This window comes from Alligator mississippiensis, chromosome 13, assembly GCF_030867095.1.
Source record: "Alligator mississippiensis isolate rAllMis1 chromosome 13, rAllMis1, whole genome shotgun sequence".
NCBI lineage: Eukaryota > Metazoa > Chordata > Crocodylia > Alligatoridae > Alligator > Alligator mississippiensis.
The window spans coordinates 1,244,610-1,264,682 of NC_081836.1; the positions used below are offsets into that span (position 1 = coordinate 1,244,610).

Consider the following 20,073-nt stretch of genomic DNA (forward strand, 5'->3'; position numbering starts at 1 on the left):
GGATACCCTTGTCCTGAAGCTGCCAAGATGTACCTGGTGCGTGGATGAAAGAGGATTTCATTTTCTGGGCTGTGGGCCCAACACCTAACTCAAGCCTCCTAAGAAAAAATCACCAGTAATTCATGACACTATCCAATTGCTGCACGGAAGGCAAAAGCTTTCTAACTAGTCCCTTGCCCAGGAACAAGATGTTACTGCAGACATGCCGGGCTCGCCGGACCTCTGCTCTGCCCTGTCTGGACGATGCAGTGTGAGGTGTCTTTCATCGTTAGGACTGGCATCTCATAATGGTTTGAGGGTGCCTGCTGGTAACGAGGGGATGCATCTGAGCATAAAGAACACTGCTGAGAATAACCAATCCACTTCAGTTTGCTAAAATATAATAGCGGCTTCATATGCTAGAAAAGGAACACGGTGATAAAACAGCAAACCACCAAAAGCACTCTTGTGCTAGAAATGCAGGGAGAGATTTTCAGAAACACCCCTGAGATCAGCGGGGCTTCTGCTCCTAAATCCCTTAAGTCCTTTTGGAAATACTTCTCACCATCTCGGTGAAAAAACACTTAGAATGGGAGTGCAAATTCAGTGTCTCCAGGCTCACGTATCAGGAGAGGGGCCGTCTACCCAGGCTGCTGACAATACAGATGGAGCCGCGGGGCTGTGGCAGTAGAAGCTGAACAGGATTAGCCTCTGGAAAGTTAGAGAAGAAATATGCTGTCTGCCTGCCCATGTATCCCTGCTCTCCGTCAGACAGCCCTGCCAGCCTGGGTCAGCGTAGCTGGAAACACAGCCCCACTGCTGCAGATCGCAGTATGCCGCCGGGTGCTTCAGACCCGTCCATAACAAGAACCGTCCAGTCCATCCTAGTGGATGCTAGTCCATGACTGGCACTGTTTGTCCCAGCACCTTAGTGTTCGCTGCCTCCATCCGTAGCAGTGCACCGGACACAGTAGCCAAAGGAGTCTTCTTCCGCAGAGCACGGTCTGTGCTGCGCAGTCAGTGCAAGCTGCTCACCTGGCTGCTGGGGCATGGGGAAATCCTTGTCTGTGCCGATAAAACCCACTGGGAAAGCATGTCACGTGCCCCTATCTGTGCCTAATTCTCAGAGGCTGTAACACCCCCAGTTCGTGCTGTCACAGATGCTGCTGGTAACGCTCGATGATCTGGGGCCTGGTGGGCCACTGCTTACTGTATTTTTTTAAGTCGCTCTGTGAAATGAAACAGAACAAAATTGTTACTTTATGCCAAACTTTAAAACCCAGGAAACCAGAGTGCCACTGCGAAGAACAAACAGAGGCAGCACAATGGCCAAACGTTGCTTCGATCAAAAGTCAGCAGGAGTTTGGTCGTTCACTTCCGTGGGACCAGAATGACCCCCGGAGGATGACGTCTACTCGTGCGGAGAGCAGATGCAAGGCTGAGCTTGGCTGGTGCCTGGTGCGTGCTGAGTCCTTACATACAGGTGACACAGCAGGGACCCGTTCCTGCGGGAGGGGTGATCGTGTGCACGCACGGGCACGCCGGATGACAAAGGATGCCAGGCTCTGGGCACGTGCAAGGACACTTCCCTCCCATCTGTACAGCTCTCTCCCTCCCCTGCACCGTGCGGCGAGGCTGGAGGCAGCATGTCCTGGTGGGCGGCCAAGGCCGGGGAGTTCGGACTCTAAGTGCAGCTCTGCTACTGCCTGGCTGCGTGGCCTCGGGCACATCCCTGCGCTTCAGTTTCCCCAGCTAGTCCCTTATCCTGTTGTGAAAGCCACAGAGGAGAAATGCTCTGAGAGCAATGGATGATTATTATTTATGGCCAGAGATTAGGAGCCTATTAGAAAAGCCATAATGACAGCTGCCAGCCTGCGTCTCTGGCACATATACCAATGAGTATTTCCTAAGAAGCTGCATTTGCTGTCCCCTTGGAAATGCTGAAAGCATTCTTCTTCATTTTTGGACCACGGATGTCTGTTGCCACGGGAACAGGAGCAGCAGCCAGCAGTGAAGTTGTTAGATCTCTTGTAAACTGAGACTGAGGCCTTGCAAATGCCACTTTTTAATGGCACCGAAAGACGTGAGGCCCCCGAGTCTGCAGTGTGCTAACTTGGAGAGGAAAGCAGTCCAGGAAAATCCTTCCCCTCCTCTTTGACAGTGTAGTGATCTGAGGAACAGTAAGCTGAGTGCCAGCCTGAGGCCACCAGCCTTATATATCCCTGCCACCTGAGCCTGCATCACAAACTCTGTCCCTTCCATCTCCTGCCTTCCGTGAGGCCTAACACTCAGGATACTTTGCTCGCAGCTGGTTACAGGAGAGAAACATCACTGAAAGTGAATACACAAGCACATGGTGCTTTGCACTTCTCCAGCTCCTTTCATCAGGACAGGAAACTGCAGTTAACAAAGCTGACTGCCTTCCCCGCCTGGTCCCCAGGTGAGGCTCAAAGACGGGGGAGCATGGGGGACAGCAGCACAGAGAGATTAGGTGATTTGCCAAAGTCACAGAGCTAAACAGTAGCAGAGACAGGACTAGAACAAGGATTATGAGCCCAGCCCCTGCTGTAACCATTAGGGAGGTGGACCTCTTCACCTGGTAGGATACCCAGGCTCCCAGCCTGCTCAAAGCAGCACCACGGCAAACCCACCAAGCCTAATTCTCCTCCCAGTGAGCACCACGGCTCTCTCCCTGCCCTGCCTGCCGGCACCATCTCACCCATATGCACCTCAGTGCCACCCGTGCTGCTGTTGTTTGCACCCCCCAGGATCAGCACCAGGTGCTGGGGCCTTTGCCACTCCCCCTTCGCTATGGTACTGAGCAAGAGTCACCTGCATGGCGGAGAACAGCTGGGCATGCTGGAGTAGTGCATGGGTGCCCGGTCACAGACCAGAGCCCCAGTTTGCTTTGCACCATACAGATGCAGACCCCCAAATGGCCTCAGCCTCAAAGAGGTAAAATCATCATCACACACTGCATCCAACCAGCTTCAGCTTTCCAAAGTGGGTCTCAGGAGCACATCCCTGGTGCTAGGCCCCTGCATTTGTGACTGCCAAAGTCACCCCTTCATGTCAGCTGCACGCAGCACTGGGACGCTGTTAGAAACAGCTGAGGGAGAAACCCTCAGAGGGCTCCACTCCTATTTGGCACTGAAATAAGGGCTAGATTTGCAATGCTCCTCTGCTCCCAGTGAGCCAGATCCTCACAAGAGCCTAGCGTCTCCGTGCACTCGCTGTGCGGAGCTCCTCGAGCAGTGCTTAGCAAACCAGACTCGGACACTCGCACCTCTCGTGTGCACAGGTCCCTCCGCACGGCCCCTGCCCAGAGCAAAACCAGCCCCACCGCTGAAGCACACGAAAACCTGCCCACGTCAGAGCAGTTTCCTCCCCTCGTTTCACCCAGAAGCAGTTATGGCCTTTGATGGCAATCTCCCGTCCCTCCAAGCTGCGAAGGGGACGCAGGGCCCAGGGTGCCCAGGGGTGTTTACACTGCCTTTTTATTCCTGGCCACGCTGCCTTGTTGTGAACACTCGCAAAAGAGGTATTGCGGTGTAAATAACGGGCCCGGGTGGGGAAACAAGTTAATTGGCAGTGAAAAACCCTCCGAGAGGCTAAAGCATCTCCTGGGGTTTCTTTTATCCCTGTGCGATTTCTTTATAACTAATCTGATAAGAACTTTATCCCTTGCCTGGTATTTCAGAGAAAGGTCAGCGTTAATGCTCCAGCATGGCATCACAAGGGGGCTGAGCACTATTTCGATATGAAAATATTTCATTAAAACAGGAATGCCTCAGCATCGGGGCTAATTCCGTAGCTTAGAGCGATCATGCCGGCTAATAAAACGTGGTTCCTTCTTAGCGTAGGGACTTTGTCACCATGTTTCTAAACAAGGGATTTTCTTTCCTTGCGATTGCTACTGTTGTGAGAGGTTATACAGGCGCTGCACCGAACACGGGACCAGTTTGTTTCTTAAGTGCCATGCAGGAAGCTTCTTTATCCTGGCTTCTAGCTCGGGTGGATTAACGTCTTCCAGGGCTGGGTCCTGCGAAGAAGCCGGACCCCGCCAGGACGCGGCTGCAGGAGCGGCTGCACGGCTCTGCAGCGGCAGGGGAAGGTGCACAGGCTCATCTTCAGTAGACTTGAACAGGCTCAGCCTGTCACGTCCTGGCGCCTGGTGCCAAGGGCTGGCTTCCCAGGTGGGCACTGCGGCTTTTGCTCTCTAGCAAGCATGATTTGGGATTAGGCTTGGAGCTGGAGCCCTGAAGCCAAATCCCAGCCCTTTGCCCGTGCGCACCACAACTATGACCATCTGATCTGAAATGGGGGCTCTTTGAAGAGCAATTCAATTGCAGGAAGGAGAGTTTTGTTTCTCAGAGATAATGGGGACGGACACGAGTCTCCCAAGGAAGCGTCTCCACAATAACAAAAGCTGCACAACAGCCTGCACTTGTCTGATCACCCTCAAAACGCGGCCTTGTGGCAGGAGCGCACCTCTCACCTCGAGAGAAGTTTCTAGTTAGCACCGTCTGGAAATACAGGACCAGAACAGATTTCAAATAAAGCATGCAAAGAAGAAAAAGGGACAGTCCTCTGGCAACGCCTGATGGGACAGAAGCTGGGAAATGGGCACGCAGGCGGAAGAGGGAGCTGAGGTAGGGCGCTGGAGAGGGGTGATCACCTGGGGAACAGGAGAGGAGCAGGGGCTGGGGGGAGCCAACCATGCTCCCCCACTCCAGCTCCTCCTGCGGCACCCCCTTCCCTCCCACGGCCACTGCTCCTACCACCGCCCACCGGCCTCCCTGGCCCGTAACCCGCTGTCTCCACCACCACCTGCACGGCCCCAGAAGCAGCCCTCGTGCTCACGCCCTTTCGTGCCACATCCGCACACTAGTCACAACTTTGAAAGAAAAAAACAAGGAAACGCTGCCCTCCCCACTCCATGATCTTGGAGATAAGGTTGGTCACACGAGTCTTCTGTCCAGCCAGGCACGAAAACGCAAGGAAACCACCTGGCAAGAGAAAATTAAACATCCTCCAACCATCACAATAATCAGACGCAAACTGTCCGGCAGGTCCACACCAGCTCGCTTCCCACACCGACCTAGAGCCTCGCAGCAATCCCGCTCCAACCTGACAGCCCTTGGGCACAGGTAACGCGGGAGGCAGGCCCCTGGGAACGCCTCTTGCTCTGGCCCGGGTCAGAGGGATGGTTTAGCCTCCGAGCAGCGGCTGCTTCCCTATGCCATTCAACCTAGCACGGTCTAGCCCCTTGACCAGCTTCTGGGCAGCACGGCAGGCTAGCACACACGCAAACGCCGTGACTGTCAGAGGATGGCAGAGCTCAGCCTCGCTTAGACCCTAGCCCGGGCACATATGCTTGCAAAGCCCTACATGAGGGTTATTGCATTAGCCTGAAGCCCTGTGGGGCAGAGACGGGCTCTGGGGCCAAGCCACGTGCCAGATACACCAGCACTGCACTTCAGCGCTCCTGGCAGGCTGCAGCATCAGCAGGCCATGGCTCGCCCACGGAGCGGTTGGGCCCTGTACGTCACATCTCACCCCGCTATTTTTAGTAGGAGCTGAAACTAGCTCCGTTTTCTGGAGTGACAGAGCCCTTGCTGCCGGTCACGCAGCTGACCCCTCCGACAGCTGCAGAACAGCCCGCGCAGCCCGCCGGGGACAGCGGTGAGGGCGCAGTGAGGGACGAGGGCCGTGCTGGCAGCCTGCCGAGAGCCTTTGCAACAACTGGCGGAGCAACCTCCAGTATAAAAGCTCAGTCTGTGGGGGCTTTCCCCCCCCGGGTCTGATCGAGATGGAGCAGAGCAGAGCCACAGCCAGGATGCAGGCATGAGCGGGCCCCAGCTCAGGGTGGCCGGGCAATGACTAAATCATAGCAAATCATTTAAAGGACACCTGGATTTGGGCAACCCGGCGTGCTGAGCGGCCCGTCTACAGCTATACCCTGGCAGCATAGCATGGGGCCGAGCTGCAGAAACACCAATGCCTTCAGCGGCCTTGTTCCCAAGGCACGCCAGGGTACAGGACTGGGAAATCTGGTCTGCGGTTCTGAGCACTTTGGAAGCACTTCTGGGTAAGGACAGGAGTGGTCCAGGTTGCCTTTCACAACTAACACAGGCCCCGCGGCTGCCCTGCTGGCTCGGTTATCGCGGCCTCTCGAGTGTTGGGCCACCTGGAAGTGCCCAGACACCTGCAGAAATATGCCTGCCCTGCTTCCCCCCCTAGGTCCAAGCACCCAAGTACTTCAAAGGGAAGAATTTTAATTGCCCGCATCATAAACGCAACACTCGATAGTGGCTGGGGCTCTTGCATTCCTGAGCCAGGGTGCCACCGCTGCCACCCTAAAGACAACTCGCTGCGGAGTGAGGCGATGCTGGGATGGGGGCCAGGCTCAGGAGACTCATTCTTGACAGCTTCTCGGGCCTCTTCCTGGCAGCTCTATTTGCCTTTCTCAGGAAGGGACAATCGCGGGACAGCCGCATTGAAAGGGGAGGGGGAGCCGTTGCTCAGAAGCGCAGCAGCGCTGTGCTCTAGCTGCACGACTTGCAGAGCTTCCAGTGAGTTAAACAGCCCTAACTTGGATCCTGGATGAAACAGGGATAGCACCAGAGTCCTTTTGCTCCTCTTGTATCACTACAGCTGCCTGCAGACCCAGGTGCTTCCGTACGGCTAGTACTGGCACCCTCTGGTAGTGAGAGAGTTGTTATGTCCATCTCTTCCCGGAAACGTCCTCTTTTAGTCCCTCATTTCTCAGGCTTAGAAGTAGGTGTTGCTCAGTAATCACTCAGAGCGAAGCCGCTGGACTGAGTGTCACACATTCAGCGTCTAAGATCCAACTGATCAATGCTGAGGAATATCCCCTCTTTAAAACACAACCGTCTGGTCTTACCTGGCCCACATCAGAGCCTCTTAAAGGTATCGTCTCCCAGCGGTTCTACATTTCATTTACTCTGTTTGTTGGCATATATGAACAGGGCAGTATTCCTTAAAATCATCTGTGAGCCCTTGGGTGGCACACACTGTGTCCTGTGCTTTAGATGCCAACAGACCCTGCCAGAGCAGCAGTGCTTGTGCGGGTAGGCCTGGCACGTTGCAAGAGTTAGCAACCAGTTATCTAGACACCACGCAGTACACTTGGCTTCTTGGTATTATCACTGCTGTGCAGAGAGTAAAAACATGGCCCAATTTCTATGGCCTGAGGGGGAATGCATTCGCTCCCTCTCTCATCCTGAGTGCAATAGGAATAAATTGAATTTTATTAATGGAAAATTGAATTATGAAAACTCAATGAAAGAATTTAATTTAGATCATTTGAGATGTCACAGTTAAAAAGCTTTTTAGGAGCAGAGAAAGAGCTATTAGGTTGTCAGAATAAGACTGTGTAGAAGAAAGCAAATTCACTCCACAGAGCTTTCCTCTTAATCCTCGGTGTGGTGTGTTTCTCTGTGGCGTGCTAGCAAGAGGCCCCTGGCATTCACAGCCCTCAGTTTATTTTACTATTGATTTTGTAACTAAACCCAAGGCATTTAAAATGTGCTTCAGAGTCCGTCAGACTGCACCGTGAGCCCTGCCTGGAGAGCCGTCAGCCACACCACAGCGAGGCTGCCCCTCCAGCAGGATTAGCCCAGGCCGGAGTGCGTAGCAGGTCACAGGTGCTTACTAGACCTGCTCCTAGAGAAGAAGAGTTTCAAGCGTCTCCTTCTTCTGCATGACCCTGCCAACAGCCCCATGCCTAAAAGTCAGTCTCAAATCCTAAAGCAACACGACAGGACCAGGATGTGCTGCAGCCTCAGCCCTGAGCAGGGGCCAAGGTACAACTGCACCCACCTCAAAGCATCCCTGGGAGGCACTGAGACTAGAGCCAGGCGGGGCTTTTTTGAAAAACAGATCATTCCCCATCAAATATTGGATCAGTGGGTGGGCCTGCAAGTGTTTGCCATGTCAGGATGAAGCTGCCAAACAGCTCCCGCTGAAGTGTCCCCTCATAACGATCAGAAACAGCATGGTTTATTTTTGTGTCTCCACGAGAAGAGTAGGAGAAGCTGTGCTCCTGTCTTCGGGTCAGCCACCGAACCAGCGCGCTCTCTGCAGGGCCCTGATCAGACTCGCCCTCCAGCGCTGCCCTTTTCTGAAAGGCTGCGCTTTCCTCTGGCCTAGAGGGCAGGCACACGAGGTGCAGGTGGCCCGCCTGGCTTAATTGAATCTTGCCACTTCAAACGCTGGGTCTGCTGGTTCAGATGGGGACCCAGGACGGGAAAGGGTGGGCTCTGCTCCCATCATAGCCAGAGACTCCCTCTACCATTCGGGGTAGATGTGTGCCGCGGCTCTCCCTGCGTCAAGCTCTCCTTGCCTCCACTCTATAGAAAGGGGATAATAGTCTCTCTCAGGGTAAGTGTGTGGCTGTTTGTGAAATGCTTTAAGAAAAAGAGCTACAGTGAAACCTAAATGAATGTCTAAATCAAGTTCTTGGCCACGTCAGCTGTTTTTATTCTCCTCTTGCTTGCTGTTCAATCAAGCCATCCAAAAGGTTAGAGCAAAGGACTGTGAGAAATCCAGCAATTCAATGTCTTATTACCACTGAGCCCTGACAGCACATTTGCTCTCACAAAAGCTCAGCCTGCAGCACTTGATCACGTACTGGTACTCTCATAGCAGAGATTTACTGTCCCAGCTGAGTCTCAGCCTCAGCGAGTTACTAATTGGGCCTGGCCAAACAGCCCGGAAAGTCACCAGAGAAGTTCCCAGAGGGGTGAGGCAGTTGGCGTTGTTCTCCGTTCACCCACACAGCACGGCAAGGAGTCACAAGGGGGGAAATGTGAGCCCAACCCCCGGTACAGACACCCTGGATGAAAGGTAATAACCATATCAAGGAGGAAGCTGGTCCGCACGTGGGCCAGGGAGGAGTCTCCGTTCCAGCCCCGGGCCCACGAGCACCGTGTTACACAACCCAGGCCATGCTCACAGGGGCTTTCGCCTCTCCCCGCAGCATCAGCAGGTGACTGCTGCCAGAGGCCGACTTCAGACCTGCCGGCGCAGCAATGAGATCCGGTGCATCTTCTCACCGAAGGGCAAACAAGAAGAGGGTGCTCAAGTCAGGGGAGAGGGACGAGCGTCCTCCCCAGCATCCCAGTGCAGCAAGGCTGGTCCCCGAGGACGGCCACGGCACCCAAGCAACCCTGCCCCCTCGCTGCCTCGCCTGCATGCCACCTGCCCACTGCTTTGGGAGGCTGTCCGCAGAGCCCTGCGGCAAGGCCCATTATGTCCTGCACTCGGGAGTGCGAGCGCGAGCCCTCTCACTAATGTCTGCTGTGCCTCACGGGCACTAACCGTGGCCCCCAGCCCTCTCCGCAGCCAAGCCGATGCCTCGCAGGCCTCACTCCGACTCCATCCACAGGCCCTCTGGCTCCGTGCTGGTCCCAGCCCCCGGGCCCGGACCCTTGCAGGGCTCAGATTACTGGGTACCTCCCAGGCAGCCCCCGTGGCTCCGGGCTGCTCCTGAAGCCATCCCAAACCTCCAGGTAAATGAAACAAACACCCAAACCAGCCAGTCTCCAACTCAAAGGCTTCAACCCCACCCTGGCTCTCCAGTCCACACACCCATAAGCCCTACCCCATCAGCGGGCTCCCCCCAGCCCGCTGCCTTCCCAGGTCTGCTGCTTTCTCCCTAGCAGCCGACCTGAGAGGAGCATCTCTCCTTCAGAGACCGGAGCAAACTGAGCTGTCCGGCCTTATCTGCCTCGGGCTCCACCCTGCTTCCAGTCACCTGTGTCTAATCCTCATAAATAGGCCCAGGGCTTTCCACTCAGCAGATTAACCAGCCTGCTCTGCTGGGGTCTCCCTGTTGCCTGGAGCAGGACAGCTTGCTCCCGAGCAGGTATCCAGAGCCCTGTCTCCTGTCTCTGCTGCTGCTGCCGCTCGCTCGCTGGCAGCTGGCCCCGATTCAGCTGCCTACCAACTGCAGCCCCGTCATCCTGCGCTCTTAAAATCACAGGGACTAGAAGCCCCTCTTGCACCCAGCAGTGGGGAGGGGGATAGGACATGAGGCCACTGGTTGAGCACCTCTGTCCTGCAGGATGTGGGGTTAGGACCAGGCTTCTGGGAGGCACTGGCTCTGCACATCATCCACTAACGCAGGGCGGGACCTTTCAGAGCGAGGTGGCTGGAGCACATGGTAAGGAAGTCCGCCTGCAAACATCTGGAGGAGGAACAGCTGGTCACGAGCAGCCAGCAGGGATTTACTATGAACAAACTGTGCCACACAAACTTGGTCTTCCTGGATAACTAGTTGGGTGGATGAGGGGAATGCTGCAGATGTAGTCCGGCTGGACTACAGCAAGGCTTTTGTCAGTCCCACGTGACTGTCTCATAAACCACCTGGAGAAATGAGAGCTAGATAAGGTAGATAGACAACTGGCTCACTAGCCACGAGCAGGGGGTAACTCTGAATGGATCCACATCAGAACGGCAAGCGGTTCTGGGCAAGAGGCTCTGTGCTGAGCCCAGTGCGGTTTGGCACATTCATTCATGATTTAGAGGCTGGACTAGAGCACTTCCAGGGCAAATTTTCTGATGAGACAAACTAGGAAGGATTATAAACACGCTGAAGTCCAGGAGCATGACTCAGAAGCATCTTGACAGACTGGAAAGCTGGGCTGGAGCTAACAGGATGAACTGCAGAGCCGACAAGCGCGAGGGGCTGCCCCTCGGGAAGGATGCTCGGGAACACAACCGCCCAGCCGGTGACACCTGGCCGGACGGCAGCACTGCGGCGAAGGCGCGGGGAGTCCTGGGGACACGAGCTGCGGCGTCGTGCCGGTGCACCCGCAGACCTGGAATTGTTCTGGTTCTGCCAACGCCCCCTTGTAATTTTCCGGTCAAGCCGTTGTTTTGTTGCTCGGTCCCGAGGCGTTCCAGAAAGAGGAAAAAACCAGGCATGAGAAGCCCTTGGAATGTCCCCCTCGGTCAGGTGACAGCTGAGGCTAATATCCGAAAAATGTTAATGCCTGGTGAGAAAAAATCCTGTTCCGATTAAAGCTAATTACAAAAGGCCTCTCCAGACAAGGTTGGATTTTGTAGGCCAGAGATGCTGGAAAACACAAGATAATGCACACATCACATCTTTTCCGAGCAGGGGTGGGCATTGGAAGTGAGTGTTGGCGGGTCCTGGCAAGCAGACTGCAGAGAGGCGATCAGGGCATTTACTTGGATGCACTCGTCTCCAGGGCTGGATAACTAGGAGACTTCCCGTCACATGCTTACCACTTACAGTGCCAACACCTTCCCTCTCGTGGGACAACCACAGATGGTCACTGCAAACCCTGGGGCAGGTAGGAGTGGCAGTCACGTAGGCTTTTGTGATGTGGACTTCAGGTTTCCCCTACTTGCACAGCAGTGGATGCTGGGCTGCATCTTGCCTTCAGCAGGGGTTGGACTCGAGGGCCTCTGGTGCTCCCTTCCAGCCCTGCTTGTCTTTTCTCTGATTTAGGAGCATGTGTTTCAATGGGCTGTTCCCACCCCAAATCTTTTTACGGCTGGGAGTTGGAAGAGAGCACTCTACATCACCAGGCAGTGACTACAAGTGGAATAGGACGTGGTAGGCAATGGTGAACATCACCACAGTCTGTTACACCATTCCTGGCTGGGAACTGCTGCACCGTTAGGGCGCACGTGAACAGATGTGAAGGCCACTTCTAGTCTACCTTCAGTGTAACAAAAGCCACAGACTTCACCTATGCGGTTGCACTAAAGCAGAGGCTCTAGGTAAGACCTTGGAAGGCCACGAGACGGAGAACGCACCACTCCCCTGCTACCTTGTTCCAGCGGTTAATCGTTCTCATCTTATGAATTTGTGCCTTACCCCTAATTTGAATTGGCCTGCATCAGAGACAGTAGTGTAGCTTAATTCTTGATTTCGTGTGATAGGATACTAAATCACTGTGATTTTATATATCCTTTCTAAGCCTAATGGGCCTCAACACTGTCTTAGTGTCAACTTCTTATTCTGTGCTTCATTCCTTGGCCATACAAGTATGAATAATTACTGCAGACACCCAGTAGATGTTAAAGGTCACATGGTGCCCACATGCTAGCATTCCTCTCTTCTTTCCATTTACTTCATCAGTTTAATAAGTGTCTGTCTACACTGCCAGCTCTTCAGGGTTTGAGTCACTACTCAAAACCATTCAACCCCTCCGTTGGCTTATTTCTATTTCAATAGCACTCACAAGTCGATCTCTTCGTAAAGACAACAGAAAGACCCAACCCTTTCCCCAGAGATGTTATAAGCAATCTAGACAAACCAATTTGAAGAGTTCAATTTAGGGATGATGAAGGCTATCAGGTATAGCAAAGAATTTTTTTTTGGTACTTTGTTATAGCAAGCTATGAAGATAGGATTTTCCTACTACAATACAGCAGTGATACAACTAGCTTGCTGGCAGTGACAGCTGACAAATGTTTCAGAAGGAATAAACTGCCTCATATAGCATCTAATTGGGCAAGGAGAAAAACTTTCTTCCTGGTTTTGTCCATGTAACATGGACTTGGTGCCAGAAGATTGGAGCCTCTAGATTAAAGGAATTGATGCTGATATCTGATCTAGGACGGGGGGCCAACCTGTAGCACAGGCACCACGAGCAGCATGGGCATTGGGCAGCCTCTCTGTGCATGGGACATGGCAGATCAAAGGGGGCAGAAGCACAGCAGCAGGTAGGGCAGGAAACTGAAAACAGAGCATCAGATTGGGCAGGGGAAGGGAATCAGAGTGGTACTCGGGGAGGGTGCAGGGCTAATTCGTGGCACACCTGGCAAAAAGGTTGCCCCCCCGGCTGACCTAGAACAGGGTTGTCCAATGGTCCGGGTGGCATGTAATGGGATTCTGGTCCTTGACACCATGTCGATTTAGAGTATTTCCAGTAGGGAAATCCCTTCTGCAACCATCATATTATTTTGGTGGGTTTGCCAAAGGTGTGAATCTGGAGATAAAGTGTGCCATTGACTTCCTTGCAGTTGTTCTGGGTTTATACTAACCAGTGCTCAGAGCTCAGGATCTGGACCTCTTAGAGAAGATCCACTCACAGGATATTACAGGGTCTTTGCCCCAAAGCCAGAATCGTGAGTGGTGACAAGCACAAAAACAAGCCCTTTTCCCCAGTCTGACCCCAGGGTCTGAATCTGCAGCAGGTTTGGTCTTCCTTGGCTCTAGGCAAGAACCGTAGGCTGTTTTTGCTGCCCGGGAGCTGGCTCGTGTGTCCCCTGTTTAAAGCAGGAGTGAATTAGCCAGCTTCTATTCAGGCACTACCGGGGCTGAGTCTGCTTGTGCAAATGCCAGATAGAAACTCAGTTTAGCTGTTCATTCAGCCCCAGCAGCCGGAGGCCCTGTGCATTGGCTGCTCCTGCCTGTGCTGTGAAGCACTCCAAAGGCCTTTGTTTTTTCCATTATGAGCTTTGCTAATTCATTCCCATGTGCACAGACTTGTAAAGTTGATTAACAGACAGAGATATTCTCCTACAGTACATGTACATTAGGATTCTTTTGGGGTCTGAGCCAAAGGCCATTGAAGTTGACAGAAAGACTCCCATGGATTGCAAAAGGTTTTGGACAGGACTTTCCCCTCTCTCAGTCCAAGACTTGTCTTTTAGATATTGTTAACTGAGCTTATCCTTGCAGGAAGAGCCCTGTCCGGGGTGTGAGAAGAAAGGCTTCTGAGTGGGATCCAATCTGCATTTCCTCATTCCTTTCATTGCCCTTTGCAGAGTGGAGGGACGTTTCTGTGCCAGCCCAATCGTTTCAATGCTGGTCTCCCTTTCAGCACAACAGCGAGAGGGCCGGCTCAGAGCGTTTCTTTCTGAGACAGTCAAGTTTTAATACATCCTTTGTCAAGAAGTGGGAGAACTTCTTAAATGACTGATCTGCCACAAACAAAATGATTGTTGCCTATGAGAGGAAAGCTGCCGGGAAGGAGACGAGAGCTGGGAGCACAGAATCATGCGTGGCATTTATTCATGATTTTTGACACAAGAAAGGTGTTTTGCCCTTCCCTTCTCACTTTCTTTCTGCAACACCAAACCAGTGGACAATCAGCCTTCTCCAAACTAAACCACTGCCCCAGCCTTGGACTCCCCTTCCACCCTTTATCGCCTTTCCCCACCTGCTAATTTCTCTTCCCCTCCTGCTCATCTTCCTTCCTCCTTTGTTTAATTCCCAGTTTTCTGGTTTACGAGTCCCTCGGAAGGGCTCTGGCAGGCTGAGAGGTGCATCTGTCTTGCCAACCACAGTAAAGCGGAGTGGCTTGCATGGAAGCTATTTTGGACATTGACTTTATATGGTCCATGCAACAAATAAACCACGAGCATTCGGGGCAGGCTGTGCAGGAGATTGGCTGGGCAGTCAGGAGAGCTGGGTTCATGTCCAAGCTTAAATACCAAGCCTTGTTGGCAGCACAGCTTTGTGTGCTCTGGGTTTCTGGAAAGGAGAGAGGAGAGGAAGAGAAGCAGGGAGATCGGGTCCTGGGGCCCTGCCACCCCTCACAAAACACCTGGGATTCCCGCTGATCCCCCCAGCCGTGGTCACACCCCTCGCGGCGGCTCCTCGGCGGGAGGAGGTTCCTACACGGCTGCGTGCTCTGCTCCTCCAACAAGGAGAAGCTACATCTGGATTTTACGGTACTTGGTGATGGCAACAGGAGCGAGACTGACAGCCCTGAGACCTCAGCCCTTTACTTACTATCACAGTTCAGGAAAGCTTAGGTAGCCTCAAAGGAAGCTTTTCTTCCCACACCAGCTGCCAGGCAGCATGCCTCCCCCTGAACCAGCGATGAGATGGACCACGAGGCACGACAGCAGAGTGCAGCAAGGCACGAGCGCGGCGATTCCCCTCGCCTGTGCCGCAGAGGGGTCTGCAGCCAGTCTGTCAGCGCTTGGCCCTTGCTGGAGCCATTCAGCTCCGAACCGCCCTTGCCGTGCTGCTCGGGTCAGTACGAAGGGGCTACCTGAGCGTGACGTGCTCGGACAGGGTCAGACGGCAGAGCTGCTGCCTGCTGCCAGCCAGACCCGTGGTGGGCAACCAAACCGACTCTCAGCAGAGCCTTAGACCAGAGCGGGCCAGCAATTTCCATCCCACCCTCGGTGGCAGGGCCCACGGGGAGGCAACAGCAAACTCTGCTGCGGCAAAGAGCAGATGGGGCAGATCCAGACTCTGGAGATTTCCACTGCATGAAACGCGCTTCCCTTCTTGAGCCGAAGCCTTCAAACCCAGCACGCCCGCAGCAGGATGACCCGCATGGTCGCAGGGCCGGGGCTCAGAAAGCAGAACTATCCCAGGAATGTCTGCAGCTTCCTCCTTCTGTTTGTTTGTTAGCTGGGCTTTTTAAACATTTTCAACTACCCTTTTTTTAAAATGTAAAACAGCCATTGTTAACATAACATGAAATTGTTTGGTTTAAAGGTCACATCTGATTCTTAGGGCTCTGTTTTTTTCCAAACCAAAAATCATCCATAGCCTTTGAGACTGGATGACTTCAAGAAATACTGCAAAGCAAGAAACATGTTGAGGAGAAAGCACGTGTGTGCGCCCCGTTAACAACACGGCACGGGAACGGTGCCTAGAAACGTAAGCTGTAGGAGGAAACGAGACCGACGTTCAGGTAGCTGTATTCAGCAGGGTTGCTGCTGTGAGGTTGTGTCCTGGGCAGCCGTTTGACTCGCAGGTTTTTGAGTTTGCTCTCAGTTCCAAGAAGAAAAACACTTTGGGTTGACCCAAAACTAATCTTTTTAAAAATAATTCAGCATTGCAAAGCACAAACCAAAATTGCTTCAGTTTCGTAGAGTCGGGGGGTTGGCAGGGACCGCAGGGTCCGAGCCCTGCACAAATGCAGGAGTGCTATTCCTACACTACCCCACTCCAGCTGTTATCCAGCCTCTCCTTGAAAGCTTCCCCTGGAGATTCACCACTTCCCTAGGCCGTCTGTCCCGCTGCCTCGCTGTCCTAACAGTAAGGAAGCTTTTCCTGAAAGCTAACTTAAGCCTTCTTAGCTACAACTTAAGACCATTTGGATCCTGTCCTCTGTGGCAAGGGAAAACAATTTTCTCCCTTTAGTCATGACCTCCCTTAGTCTCCTTTCTCCAAGCTAAACATGTCTGGCTGTCTCAGCCACTCCTCACAAGGCTCGCCGTCCAACCCCTTGTTTCTGCCATACACCTCTGGCTTCCTCGCCACCGGCTCCACATCCTCCTCCAGTGTGGGGCCCAGCGCTCCACACAACCTTCATGAAGACATTTTGCCCGGGTCTATTTCCCTGCCCAGAAGAGGACAGGAAGGGCTCCTGAAGTCCATGTGGCCTGGAGGGCAGGATGCTGCATGATTGATACGTGGGTATGTGGGTTGTGCCATTGGAAAGGTGAATACTCTGCATCACTTAGAGTGCATCCCCTAAAAAAAACTGGATAAAAGCCTCCTGGATAAAACAGTCACTTCTGTGCATGCAGACTTCCAGTTACATGTTGGCCCTGGCTGGTCACTCCTCCCAAAATCTGGCTGTGCTAGAGGCAACGGGAGTACTTCATAGGATGAAAGGACTGGAAGGGGCCTCTCACCCCGAGTCCTCACAACCACCCACTCCAGCCCTCACACACCACAGCACGGAGGCACACAACCAGAAACACTGAGAGCACCTCACCTGACAGCATCTCACCTGTGCCAAGGACATCGCCACTGCCCTGCCACTGCAATAGCAGAGAGCTGATTAGCTCCTGTATGCTCAGAAGATCTTAGAAAAAAGGACCCCACTCCATGGTGCAGAGCAAAGCAATCCCTTTTTCCCTTCCCTAGCCCTTGCCAATCTGACTCGAGGGGAAAAGATCCCAGGAAATCCAGGGGCTATGATAAAAAATTGAACTCCCCAAATGAGACATTGCAACAGCCCACATCACAAAGAAGAGACAGACACGAGAGAAATAGCAGCAGGCCCACATGGGTACTCCTGCGCCCTCTGCTACTGCCACCGTCCCTTCAGTTCACGCTCTGGTGACACAGTCCAGATAAGCCCCAGATTATGAGAGCTGTTGTAAGCTTGTGAGGATGTGTCCAGTGGTGGCATCGCTGACTTTTACAGTACAGGATGGGACCGAGAAAAAGCTCCCAAGCAATAGGAACAGTTGCAGAGGTAAAACACTAGTGGGAGAGGAGGATACAGCAGCATCAGCAAACTAAGAATGTATCTGAGGAAACAGCAAGGGGTGAACAGACTGGACTGCAACTCAGAAGAGCGTGTGTCAGCCAGATTTTCATGCTAAGAATGATTGCGGAGAGCTTTGAATGGTAAAAACAACATCAGAAACTTCAAAGATGTTCAGAAAGCATCTGACAACCTCCGCTGCGATTCACTGTGGAGCCTTCCAAAGGGCTACGGCATGTCTGCAAACATCATTAACATCAGCCAGGCTAATATCAAGGTGCAGCACACAACTTAAGTACATGTACATTTAAGTATCGTAGGCTGGTGTCAGACAAAGCTGTATTTTCTCAGCTCTCCTATTCATTTCAGGAATATGAGAAAAAGTATAAACAGATAGTGATTGCTCCACATCTTAAAGGATTTGGTCACGGGCAATCTACAGCTGAAAGAATGAATTATGAGTCCTCAGCTCGCATGTGATGTTCACCTTATCATATGGCTGTTAAAGCTGGAAAGCTACCCAAGTACAGACAGCTGCCTTGAAAAGCAAGTGCCTCCGGACAGTTTGTGGGATTCAACAAAATAAATGTACAGAGTCAACCTCAGTGGCTCCTTATCTCCGCACTTATTCAAAACAGAAGAAATACCTGGGACGCATGTTAAGAATGAAGCCAGAAGATGCGTCGTCGTGCAGAGATACCTGAGCCAGCTCCTGTGGACCCAGGAGCAGCACGAGCACGGCTCTGTTAGTACAAGGCAGGGCTCTGGCGATCAGAGCAGAGCCAGTTAGGCTGGGAAGAGCACTGCACTAAAATGACTATGTTGAGGGCAAACTATCACAGAGGAGAGGTGTTCTCCCCCGTGCAGGGACATGCCTTGCAGGGGAGCAGCAAACAGCTGCAGGAAACAATTCTCGTGCGAGAACCGAGGGTAGGCAGCAGCCAGGTGCAGTGGGCACACCCTGCCGCTGTGGGAGGCATGCCCCGCAGGGCAGTGCCCTGCCTCAAGGGTTGTGCCCTGTTCCAGCAGGTGGTCAGCATTTGCCTGCCCCACCATAACTGCCCCTGGGCTATCCTGCTTCCTGTGCTAGAGCTGGCTCCGACACAGCTGGCTTCTCATGGGCCAGGGGCTGCCTTGCACAGCATAGATGTGTCCCTGGGAGCTGGTGGGACATGCAAGAGGAGCATGGTCCCTCCCTCAAACGTTCCTTAGAGTGGAAAAAACTTGTGGGACTTCCCAGTTTAGTGAACAAGCAGCCCGAGAGAGCTGAGGTCAGGGAGACTTGTCCATGTCCTAAAGCCTCCCTTTCCAGGAAGGATTCCAGGTCAAAAGCAAGCATGCTGACCCTGTTAAAAGGAAAATGCTCCCATCATTTTGCATCCAAAAGTTCAACAATAGCAAGATTCTGACTTGGTGAAATCAGCGCTTCCAATGGCTGATCGCTCCCTGGGAAGGCTTGGACGGGCTCTCGAAGTGAGTCTGGTGCTGAGCTCATCCTGCACAGTGGCTCTGTGCATTTAGGAGTGAATAACTAGGCAAGTCCCACTGTGCTGAGATATCATCCTGCCAGGGCAGCACCGCAAGTAGGCAACCAGACACGTGTGCCTGGAGGGAAGACAAGACAGCCCTTTAGGCTCTGCCATAGACTTCCACTATGACCAAAGGCAAATCACTTAGTGGCCCAATGCTACTGTTCCCTATGTGTAAGAGGGGAAGAGTTGCCCTAACTCTTGGGGGTATTGTGAGGATGAATGCACTGAAGACGTTTGAAGTGTTTGTTCTGAGGAAATCAAAGTCTCAGGGGATTCACAATGGGACAAAAGCCAACAGTTTACCTTTGTGCTGCCCACGGCTAACCAAAGACGGACCTGGGAGATAACAGCGCTCTGCTCCCAGCTCCTCGCTGGGCATTTGTGGGACGAGGCGCAAGGCTGTTTCTGCAGAAAGGATCTCTGGTGCTTTGTCCGGGGCAGCCCGGCTAAGGGGCAGCGCCAGCCTTTCAGTGAGGAGCTGGCTAGTTTCTGTCTGGGTCTCCTCCAGCTCACATGACTCTCCCAGAAGTATACCATGGACCAGTGGCTCAGCCAGACTTAAAATCCAAAGTTTCTCCTGAAAAATAAATATCTCAAAAAAGCATTTAACCGGCTAGAGGAGAGGGAGTAACTGATAGTTTGATTTTTCCAATACTCCCACCAGCAAGGGAGATCTATGACTCTGAGCAGATTCTTTAGATTGTGAAAGTCTGTATAATGCAGAATTTAAAAGATATACAGGCAATATCTGAAAAGGCTGAAGTTACGGGAAAGTAACTTAAAACAGCACATATACCCTCCCCGGACTATGCAGCCTGATGCAGCAGGTCAAATCAAACAATTTTCATATCAGAAAGGGGTTTTTAAATAAATAAATAGTTTAATGCATTGCTATTTTCCAAGCTCCCCAATTTTCTAAAGAAATACTTAAATTTCTGCAACCGGGTATGAGTAAAACTGCCTACCGTATGTCTGTAATGTGGACTGCAGTCAATAGTTGTTGGTCTCAAAACATGTGTGGAGAATGTGGGACATTTCTGCATAGTCGTGAAACACTGTATGTGACTCAGTTTACCCGTGTAATCTGGTGCTGCTAGCCACCTGGCGTCAGGGGGTTACCTTTTTTCCAGAAACACATGCAGGCAATGGAGAACAGACGAGCAAGGATCAGCGTGTTAGGTAACTATACCTAGGCTGGGTGAATGGACTAGCGAGGCTCGCTGCCACGTGGCTACACTAGATCTACCTGAGCAATGCAACAGATGCTCTAAAAAGTCTGCCTGTGCAGACAGCCAAATGCTTCTGCAGTGGGGCTGGAGTCAGGAGCAGTGGAAAATTACCACGGGCTGAACAAAGAGGCATAGACTTTG

At 52.7% G+C, this 20,073-nt stretch overlaps 1 long non-coding RNA gene across 1 annotated transcript; it reads right to left on the reverse strand.

Moving 5' to 3' along the window:
- Positions 1-358: 358 nt before the first annotated feature.
- On the reverse strand, positions 359-19,301 carry LOC109285048 (uncharacterized). The gene is made up of 2 exons (XR_002092716.2): positions 19,007-19,301; positions 359-1,208 (listed from the first exon to the last, which is right to left on the reverse strand). It is a non-coding gene; the product is annotated as an uncharacterized LOC109285048 (long non-coding RNA).
- Positions 19,302-20,073: the final 772 nt, after the last annotated feature.